We start from the raw sequence: 11,410 nt of genomic DNA, 5'->3' as shown, positions 1-11,410 counted from the left end.
GATGCTATACAAATAAAACTGAATTGAATTAACATGTTAGACAATAAAGATCAAATGGTTTACCACTTAATTTGAAGGGCCATAAACATGATGAGCTGATGACTGATTCTTAATTAATTATGAATTTATGATGTGCTCTGTTGTAGTGAGGTGGATTTAGTTCGATTTAGTGGATTTAGTTTTTGCAAACAAACAATACATCACAATCATCGTTCCTAAATCATAGATCATGGTGATGTACTTACCTTAGTTAATGCGTTAATGTGTTGCTCATGCATGAGGTCATGACTGAAAAAGTTTGAACTTGTGGTAATTCCTGATGATTCATGAGGTATTAATACATTAAATCATGTAGTGTGACCTGTATTTTTATGATAATGTAGTAGAATAACAGGCTTAGAGAAGACTTCCAGAAAAAAGAGCCCAGTAGGGTCACATGTCAGAAACCTCAAACCTGTCAGAAGGCATAAGAAGCCCATTCCATAGCAAACAGGGGGACTGCAACCATAAATCACACAACAAATTTCTTCTCTTCCATCCTCGCACCATTAAAATACCTAGAAAATTAAAAGACAAATGGCAAATAACAAAACTGTACATAAATGTCCACATAAATGGCTAAAAGGTTATGTACTACAATTCCTGTCAGTGCAACTGAAATATTTTCTACAATTTTCCAGTCTGTCTTAGTTTGGCTTTTATTTGTGTCTATCTGAAATGCATCATAGGATCATTGTAATTCTTTTTCCTAAGGGCCAGGTGGACCAATCGGCTTGCCCTTTGTGCACTGAGCATCAGGCCTGAGGAATGTAGCTTCCTTGTGTCACCCAAGGGTGTGGTGCCAGGTTGAGGCCTGGGTGCCAAATGTCTGAGCCTATACGTGACACCCCGTAATTGTCGCACTGAGCTATTACAACGTGTCCGCTGAGAATTTCCACGTGGATTACACTTAGCCTACAGTCTGTGCTTCAAACATCACACAGTGAGAGGATCTATTCTTTGAACACATCACACATTCCCTCAATATTCCCATAGGAACATCTAATGACTCTTTTCTTCCCTCACAGTAATCCTCTCTAGTTGTTAATAGTGAGCTTATTAATGTGTTTTTATTTGCTATGATCTCTCTTTCAGGACATATCTAGTATTTCTTCCATTCAGTTGTTCTTTAGACCCTTTTCCACAGCAGCCATTTGGACATGAAATGAAACAGACCTAAATGGAACAAAATCATAATTAATGTCTTTAGAGCTGTGTTTACCCTGCTATTTCATGCCAAAATGGCTGCTGTGGAAAAGGTCTATTATAGAAACTATAGCATTAACTCAGTTTTATTATGTTCTTGTTTTATTGCATGAAGAACTTTGTGTTACATTTTGTATAAAAAGTGTTACACAAGTGAAGTCTGACTGATTGATTGGCATATACCAAGTCTATGCTCATTAATAATGAGTTTATTGTAACCCAGTAGGTCTAATACTTTGTTTTCATCTCCCATGGCATACAATTGTTATAACCTTAGTATAGGGATTAAAGGACTTCACCCGTGATTTCAAATGTTTGGCCTATCTACTATAGTTTACCCACATTTTACATGTCAACAAACCTTTCTGCAAATTATGCTGGTGTACTAACAAATTTCCATATACTCAACATATAATACATATTTCGATTTCGAATTTTTGGCTGCAACAGCCACCTTATAACATTCTGCCTCTGTGGCTAATAAAGTCGTCACCGTTCATGAACCACAGAACTGATAATTGGCTGTGGAAAGCAAACATTTCCCCGGGGACCATTTCACTGCGTGCAATTTCAAGTTATCAAAATACAACTGCTGCTGTTTTTAGGAAAACTAATGTGGGCAACTTTAACAACTTTTACAGTGATGGAATACTGGTGTGAAGAAAGTTTGAAGTCTCTGAAAGTTCATTTTCATATCACACTGGAATGAATGAAAACCAATGGCTGCATAAAAGGTAGGAAAAATTATATCAGAGGTCTAAATTGTGACTGTTTGCTTGGGAAAAGATGAATGTGAAGTTTATACAGTTTGTAGATTCTACACTAAACATGCAGAATCACTGGTATGGTCCTTAAATTCAGTGGTTTTCAACCTTTTTGGTGTCCAGGATGCCCAAAGTGATACACATCAGGCTGAAGACCTGTCTTGATAAGCAGGGGCACCATATATGGGGGAAAAGTTAGGACAATTCCAAGGGCCCTTGCCTGACAGGGGCCCCAAAAAATAGGTAAAAACCTATATAAAATTATTAAACCATCATCGAGTATATATATGTGCATATATATGTGCATATATATATATATATACATATATATATACACACACACACACATATATATATACACACACACACACACACACACACACATATACACTACTCACAAAAAGTTAGGGATATTTGGCTTTTGGGTGAAATTTATGGAAAATATAAAAAGTTCATGCTACAGTGATATTATATCATGAAAGTAGGGCATTTAAGTAGAAGCATACACCGGTGATTTCCTCATCTCAAACAATTTCTTGAAACAAAAGCCAACAACAGTGGTGGATATACCACAACAAAAAATGTCAGTGTCAATAACTTGTCATGTGCCCTTGAGCATCAATTACAGCTTGACAACGACGTCTCATGCTGTTCACAAGTCGACTTATTGTCTGCTGAGGCATGGCATCCCACTCTTCTTGAAGGGCGGCCCTCAGGACATTGAGGTTCTGGGGTACAGAGCTCCGAGCCTCTACACGGCGACTCAGCTGATCCCATAGGTTTTCTATGGGATTCAGGTCTGAGAAAGTGCAGGCCACTCCATTTGAGGTACCCCAGTCTCCAGCAGCCGTTCCCTAATGATACGACCTCGATGAGCTGGAGCATCAAACACCTGATGTGAATTTTGCCGTTAAACTCCTTGTTAGAGAACAGCAACTTGTGCAAAAAGTTCTGAAACATTGAACAGTTGGACATGTGCATTCAAAAGTTTACAGAAGGTCACATTTGGTTCACCCGTAAAGGTTAGAATGCATTTTAGGTTCATCCTGAAATTTCACCCGAAAGCCAAATATCCCTAACTTTTTGTGAGTAGTGTGTATATATATATATATATATATATATATATATATATATATATATAATAATTATTATTATTATTATTATTTATTTATTTATTTATTTATTTTTCCATGGGGCCCAAAATTCCTGGTGGTGCCCCTGTTGATAAGATGCAGTCTCAGGGATCCCCAGCTGATAAGATTTAGTTACTCCATGACTTCCATGGCATACGGTAGATTGGTAGATTGGTCATTAGTCATTCTTCTACTCTCTCTCATTGGACTTATTTCTACTTAATGAAATACTCATCATTTTTCTGGGACCCCCTGGTCAGTGGCAGTTCTCCAGATGGAGAACTGCCACTTTTAATCAACTTTGAATTTAACCTGTGTCTGTGCTATATTGCACATGTGGTGACTTTTTATTAGGCAACTTTCAATATTTTTAAGGTACTTTCCTTCTTTGCTTTTTTAATACTCTGTTAGTTCTTAAAGAGTGTCTGTGGTACTCAGTAATGATATTGTGTTTCTGATCAAATCTGTTTAGCACAGGTGTGGTTGTGCTGCAGCCTCATCATGTGTGCAGGATCACAGTGGGCTTTACCTTGTCGTCATGACACCGGCTCTAAGCTGTTGTTAGCGTCCACCCAGCACGTGCCACCAACACCGACAGGCTACCACACTGATCACATGACAGTGCATGTTAACCCCACCAACACTGCACACACACACACACACACACACACACACACCACACACACACTGGGCGCACCATAATTAACTAGTGGTTGATGAAAGTGAAAAATGGAATGCAAACCTCCCGATAGCATAATCCTGGATGAGAAATCAGAAGGGTCCACTGCTTCCCAGAGAAAGGAGGAATATAGTTTCATGTAATTACTGTTTAATTCACTAGAAATTACCCTGTTTAGACTATAACCATGTGACACTGTCATATGACAATAATTTTACAAGTGAATCAGAAGACTTTTGCCTGTTTCTGATCTGAGAAACAAACTCACTGCCTCTTGAACGTCATAAAAGAAATCTGTATCTGTATTATTATTAGTTCTTATTTGTTGTTGCTGTTTCTTTGTAATAAAGTTTTACTATAGTGACAAAGGCCATAGTAATGATAATAATTGTTATCACTGTTATTATTACCACTAGGGTGCGGTGGCTGCCGCATTCAGGCACAGCAGGAAATCAGACCATCCTCCTTTCCTTCCCAACACACTGTGGTGCCGCTGTCAGCTCCGGTCTTGGCTTCACTCCCACCTCGCCTTTCCTACTTGCCTCGCCTTGGATTAGAGCCTTCCACCACACACACATTCATATATCACACCTGTACCTTTAGGTTCATTAACCCCTCTCATCTGGTTGTTCAGCTCATGTATTTAGTATCTAGTGATACAACATCAATATTATGATTTTATCACCATATTATCATATTTTAAATGTCAGACATGTATAGTGTTCACATATGCTGCATATTATCTCAATGAAATATTCGAAACAACTTAAATATCATCTTCATGTCCCTAACCCTAACCCTTAACCTGTATTCACCAAACACACAGTACACAGTACAATTTCATCTTTTATGGCACCAGAGTTAACATCGAGCTACAGTGTTAAGGATTTATGTTTACGTGGTTGCAGTCTACTCACATATGGGATCACGTAACAAAGTCTGGCCTCTAATCACAATGCTGTGTTGTGCAACATCAGTTTAATACTGAGGCACAACACAGCAGGCAGTTGATTGCATCAATTCCCTGCACAGAAACCTCTTATATACACATACATTACATAAGTTGCTGTTCACTGGATTTTTTTTTTTTTTTTTTTTTTGACATATGAGACACTCACTGGCCTTATTTCTGGGATCAGTTAGAGCTTTGGAGGTCAGTGGTTGGGTTTAATATGATTACAAGTCAAATTAGACACCCCTTGTGCTCAATGTGTTTATTTCCTCTAAAAACTGTAACTTTCTGTCTAGTTTGGTAAGATACAAGTAACATATCACTGTCTCTTCCCTGAGTAGAAAAAACATTGTGCAAGAAGAACACACACACAGCTTTGTGTATGGTACAGGTAGGCCTATTCCAGGTTTAAGCTGCATCCGCTCCAGTTAGCCTATTAGACATCAGATTACTAGTAGGAGGGAAACATGAGCAGGGTCATGGCTGAGGACACTAGCACCAATAACAATGCCCTGAAACATATGATAACAAAGCAAAAAAACTTAAAACTTTAAAACTTTTTTTTTTTTTTTAATTTATTTTTTTTATAACTACCAAGTTTAAGTGAAACAAAATAGGCCAATCATGCAGGAATCCAATAGTTTTTGAGTTAAAGTATCAGAAAAAAATAAAACACATAAATGTACATTTCAAAATTTAAATTAAATGCATAATATGAGACCGTCCTCTGGCAAAAATAATAATCCCTTGAGGCGTTTATACAGCAGCTTACCATGGGCTAATGTTTGTTAGCGAATGTTAGCTCGCTTGGGTCGTATTCAACAGTTGGAACAAATGAATGGTCGTATGGATTGGAAAACTTGTTACATAATATTGTAGGATATCCTTTAAGCCACCATAATAATAACCACAATCATAACCATTATAATGCCAACACATATACTTAACTGGTATTTGATCAGGATAAGGGCTTCCCATAGAACACCAGTGTAGCATTTATCAGTTCCACATAAATATGTAATGAATTACACTGTGTTATATTCATCGTATCAGAAGGGGACAGCACTCAAAAGGCAAAAATATTTGCCTACAGATATTGGTCAGCTGGTCAGTACCATCAAAATGCACTTGTTAATTAATGTAACTCTTTAAATGCAAAAAATATTGTAGTTTAGCCCAATTTTGGCAAGGAAAAGTGCAGTGGCAGATCTAGTAGAGTTAGTTAGTGCTCCCATATTTTAATTAGTTAATTTACTTATTTACCTAGGGCCCCTCATGAGAAATCCCCTCAGTGACAACATTTGTGGTGACATCACTTACCACCAAAGATCAGGCAAACTACATTTCACCAGTAAGGTCAGGCTTCGCAAAGATTTCCTGTTGGGGTTGAGTTACTCTTTAAAGGAACATTTCACTCCACCCAATTTCAGATCATCAAAACACAATAGAGCTGCTGCTTTTAGGAAAACTAATGTAGACAACTTTATTACGGTGATGGAATACTGGTGTGAAGAAAGTTTGAAGTCTCTGAAAGTTCATTTTCATATTGTAGTGGAATGAATGGAAACCAATGGCTGGATAAAATGGAGGAATCATGCAAAAATCACTGGGATGGTCTTTTAAACTGCAACTCAGAGCACTTTTAAATGAAGATGGTGGTCAGTAAAAATTACTAGACAAAAGCTCAGAGGGCATTGGACTGCCAGAATGCAAGTTCCCTTTGAACCCTGGCTGTGTGGGTTATTTAACACCTTAAACTGGGCAGCATATGCCCCATAAACAGCCCCATGTTCCAGCAAATTCAATTGCCCATTTTAAAAAATTAAATAAAATGAATGAGATGTTACTTTTGGAACGTGGCAGTCTGTGGAACGGCTCCTGACAATCACTGTAATCAACTTATCGAATTACGCTCCTGCATTAACAGCATGTCTGGTTCATGTTCTCATCACTCCGTCTCCCCATTGACAGAGAGCAGACTCACACTGTGCGCATGTGTGTGTGTGTGTGTATGCCAGTATAAAGCTACGTAAGGACAGCAGACAGGACACTGCCAGGAGCTAATCTAGGCTTCATGAGCTCTAACTCCGACCTGAAATACTATCTAAAGACTCTAAGTCAGCTTGTGTTTGCTCTGTATTAGATAATTTGATACCTGGTTGAGGAAAAAACAAATTTTCAGCGTGAATTAACTATACTTTTAGAGCTACCAAATAGTCATGTAATGATTATTCCTTCAAAAAAAGGATACACAATTAAACACACAAAATGCTCCCCATCATAGTCATTCATTTTAATTGACTTCATTGCAGTTGAACTTCATTGCATTTGAAGCACATCATTTAAAAATTCATGACTGCATTTTCTGACAAAAAGTAAAATAGAACCCTAAATGACTGTGAACACTGGCCTAAAAACAGTTCAGGTTTGCTTAAACGTTTTACATATTTACACGATACAATATTATTCCAAAGATAGAAAGGTAGAAATATTAAAGTCAAATGATTGAAAGTGGAAAAACAAACTGAGTTGCAGCATGGAAACGAATGAGAATGAGAGGGGAGAGGAGAGGAGAAAGGAAAAGAGAATTAGAGACAGAAAGATGAGTGGGAGGGAGACAGCAAGAAAAGAAAGGGAGACAAAGACAGAGAAAGAAAAGAGAAAGAGAGAGAGGTCTACACACAGCTCTGATCTGATTCACTTGTTTTAGTGATGTAAGACATGAGGGTGTGATGGTACGCTGAAGCATCACTGAACTTTCCAAGCCATGACTCTAAACAAACTGGAACTGCAGCTAACTTGTTATTCATTAGATTTGGGGAGCATAACACATAGCAGTCTATGACCTTCTGTCTTGGCCAGAAATATAAAACCATCTACCCAGTTCTCAACACAAGAACATCAAAAGTGACTTGGTATCCATCTACAGAGCCAACATTTCCCTCTCATGGTGATGAGGAAACACTGCAGCCCAGCTCCATGCTTTACAGCAGAGCCGGCCCAAGCATTCATGGGGCCCTAAGCAGAATTTGATCTGGGGGCCCCTCGGCACTGCCAACACTATTGACTGTTGTGGATGCTTGATCATTCACACACCGGGTGCAAATTTAACACACCCATTATCAGTTATATTAGTTGTACCTGTGTTGCTTGCATCATGCCAGTTTTAGCCTGGCATGGTTTTTCTCCTCTATGGCTTTTAATCCTCCCTAAGTTCAATTTCCCTCTTAAATAAAAAGAAGTAAATGTAAAAAGACAATATTAAATAAATAACTAAATAATGGCAAATGAACAGAGAAAGTTGGAATAAGACAACAATAACAGTTCAAGAATAAAATGTAAAGCTGAATAATTATTCATGAAAACTATATACAGATGTGTAAAAGCTTCATAAAAAAAAATTCCATGTTGAGCCACATGAGCTGAGGCTGAAAGAGCCACAGAAGGACAGGAGGCTGAGTGGCTGCAGGGCTGGAAGGTGCTGCTCGCCTGCAGAGGAGGACACACTTTACATGAGGAAACAACCAAAACAGCCAGTCATGATAGATGTCACAACGTCAAACCACACAAGTGCTGTGTCACTCCTTTTTTCTTGCATATTGTGTCTATACACCTTCCCTGAGTCCTCTCAAATGACAAACAGTTGCATCAGATGAATCAAAAATCACCTCATAACTGATATTTAGCTGAGAAGAAATCTAGTCATTTTTTATTCATACATGTGCATTACTGACACGCAAACCCAACTAGACAAAGCTAATAGTTACATGTATAATTTGGTCAAAATATGAAAATATATTTCAAAAGTTAAACATGAAACTATAGGCAGGTTGACTTGTGAAAAGTAACAGTCTCATCAGGTTATATTGTTTCATTCCTGAAGTAAAACTACATGCTCCAACATGATTTTTTCTGTGCATCAGTCAAAGTTTGCAGAAGCATCACACACAACTCACAACAGTAACGTTAGCATGTTTAGCTTAGCTAGCCTGAGCCAGAGACAGCATGCTGCTAACACCTGCAGGGGGCGCTAACAGACGAAGGACAGCTAGTCAGCTAAAGTCCTCTGTGGAAATGAGCCGACCTGGTTTATGAACAAAAACCAGTGACAACTCTGCCAACACAGCTGAACATCCAGCAATTCAGAATAGAAGCATGTTAGCCTTAGCATGGCTAGCTTCTCCATGTTTGGCTGTGTTGACAAAGAGTAAAACACCTGCAACAACACGCGACAAAGATTTCGAGCGCTTTTGTGGGCCCTCTAGTGACCACGGGGCCCTATACAGACACTTAGTTTGCTTATGCCTTGGTCTGGCTCTGCTTTACAGTGGCCAGTGTATTGATAACCACATCACGTCACCTCTGCCAGTGACTGAGAAACACTAAACCCTTCATGTGTCCTTAGTTTTCCCCTAAAAACACCACACTACTGAATTAGTTACACAATGCAGGTATATCTCAGGGCTATCTGAGTCTTTGTTTTAATTAAAGGGCAATCAAGGATTTCTTTCTTGATATACATTAATAAAGCATGTTAACACTACTTGAAATTATATGAAAACATACTTTAATTGTGTACTGAAAATGCTCCATCTTCCATTTAAGTGTAAATTAAGGTTTTTATGTTTTAAGTGGCATTTCAGGTATTAATCCAGGAAAAATATTATAAAACATATCAAATTAATGTAAAACCAAAGAGGAAGTAATAAACTTTGATTTACTGTTTCAGGAATTAAGTAAGGGAACTTTTAAATGGCATAAAGCCAATTTTTTATGTTCATTTTATACCACTTTATCTGTCCTCGTAATCCATGCACAAACCCCCTTAACTTTTCCGTAGTTTGATTAGGAATATTTTAAGGTGTTAATATTAAGGGACCTGTTTTCCTGTGGCATCTGTGCAACCTCAGGAAACCCAGTTGATGTTTATGCGGTGGGCAGTTCTCTATGACGCACTGCTCAGTGAAAGAAACCACTCCAAGCCTCCAGTCCTGGACTGACTGAGTCCCAGCTCTGCCAGCAGTTCACTCTCTGTGTGAACCATCACCGCTCTCCGAGACTATTTTAGGACTGAGAAGTCAAAAGAGCTCAGCTCCCACAGCAGTTCCTGCAGCTGGAACTGCCTCGCACAGGAAATCTTCGCCACTTCATTCAGATGATCTGGCAAGGAAACTGTGTCCGTGTCAGAGTGTCCTTTTTCTACCACCAGTAAAACCTCTCAATCACAGTCATCTCGCACAACACACACATGAAATACATGAATGTTAATGATGGCATTCAGATTCATTTGTACCTGTACTGGGAGTCTTATTAAGTAAACTAAGACCTCTGCAGGTGACAAGGAAGAATTGCAGCAACACAGATAGAACAGATGTGTAACTGCCTTAACGGTCCCCTGAGCTACTGTGGCCTGTTATTGGCACAAACAATAAAATCATGATTCCATAAAAGAAAAGGAATAATGTGGCTAATTGAAGCAGAGATCCAACAGATTATGGTCATATAGTACGCCCAGTGAAGGTGTATTATATGCTAATTTTGAATAAATACCCCATTCATGTAGTGCCAGGTTTAAGCACATGAATGCAACTGGATTTTTTATACCTAACTTTTAGCCATTCCATGAATCTGATGAGGATGTGAACATAGCACACCACTGCTGTCACTGGCTTTTTTAGCTTTCACAGCTGACGTGTATTGTGACGCTCACTCGCCAGCACCATCCTCCATGTGGAGCTTCTGGACTTTCCGGTGAGTGGGGGAGGCGAGTTTGCATTTCCTAGTATAGCGACAGAATTTCTAATTGACTGATATTCATTCTCTACAGCCTACCCCTAATGTTAGCCGTAACCAACTTATGCTTAACCCTAACCTTAACCAATGAGCTGAAATGACAAGCCAAAGTATACTATATTCTGTTACTTTCTGTTGCTTTACTAGGAAATGCAAGTTATAGTGGTGGTGGTGGTGGAGCTTTTGGGTGGGGAGTTTCGTTCCAAAACACAGTAGAGGACAGAAAGTCAATCATGAAAGCCAGACCTCTGAGCAGGTGGCCATGTAATCACTGAATCATTGGTAGTAATCAATGCCCTGGCCAGCCCCTGCAGATATATCACTGTCCTCATGTGGGACAGTTAAAGTTCAACTTTAATTTCATCTTGTCAAATCCAAATGTCCCCTTCAAGCATGTTCTCTATCTGCAAAATACCCTTCTTGTTGTATCCTCATTGTGCTGGTTTAGGACCTCCGGGTGAACACACACAGGTTATGCCTAACCCTGATGATAACCTTAATCTTAACCTAAGCCTATTTGTAACTTTAAACATAATCTAAACCATTATGCCAAAATTAGCCTTTTTTTCTTTGTGAGAACCATCAAAAATTCTTTCACAACCTGAACTGTCCTCACAGAGCAGGTTGTTTCTCAATTGGTGGTCCTTGCAAGTACAGCAAAACAACCCCCCCTCCTCACATGCACAGCCACACACATAAACACACACACACACACACACACACACACACACCTCACTCCCCTACAGTTCAACTCAACAGCGCTCCATTCAAGATCACCAAGGAGTTTTATTGCCTTTGCAGCAGTCTAGCTCCACTTGGCTTGCCAGCAACAATACCAGGTTCA

The sequence above is a fragment of the Myripristis murdjan genome, chromosome 17 (genome assembly GCF_902150065.1).
Source record: "Myripristis murdjan chromosome 17, fMyrMur1.1, whole genome shotgun sequence".
NCBI classification, from domain to species: domain Eukaryota; kingdom Metazoa; phylum Chordata; class Actinopteri; order Holocentriformes; family Holocentridae; genus Myripristis; species Myripristis murdjan.
The sequence above is the reverse complement of the archived record's forward strand: the minus strand, read 5'-3'. Positions refer to the sequence as shown.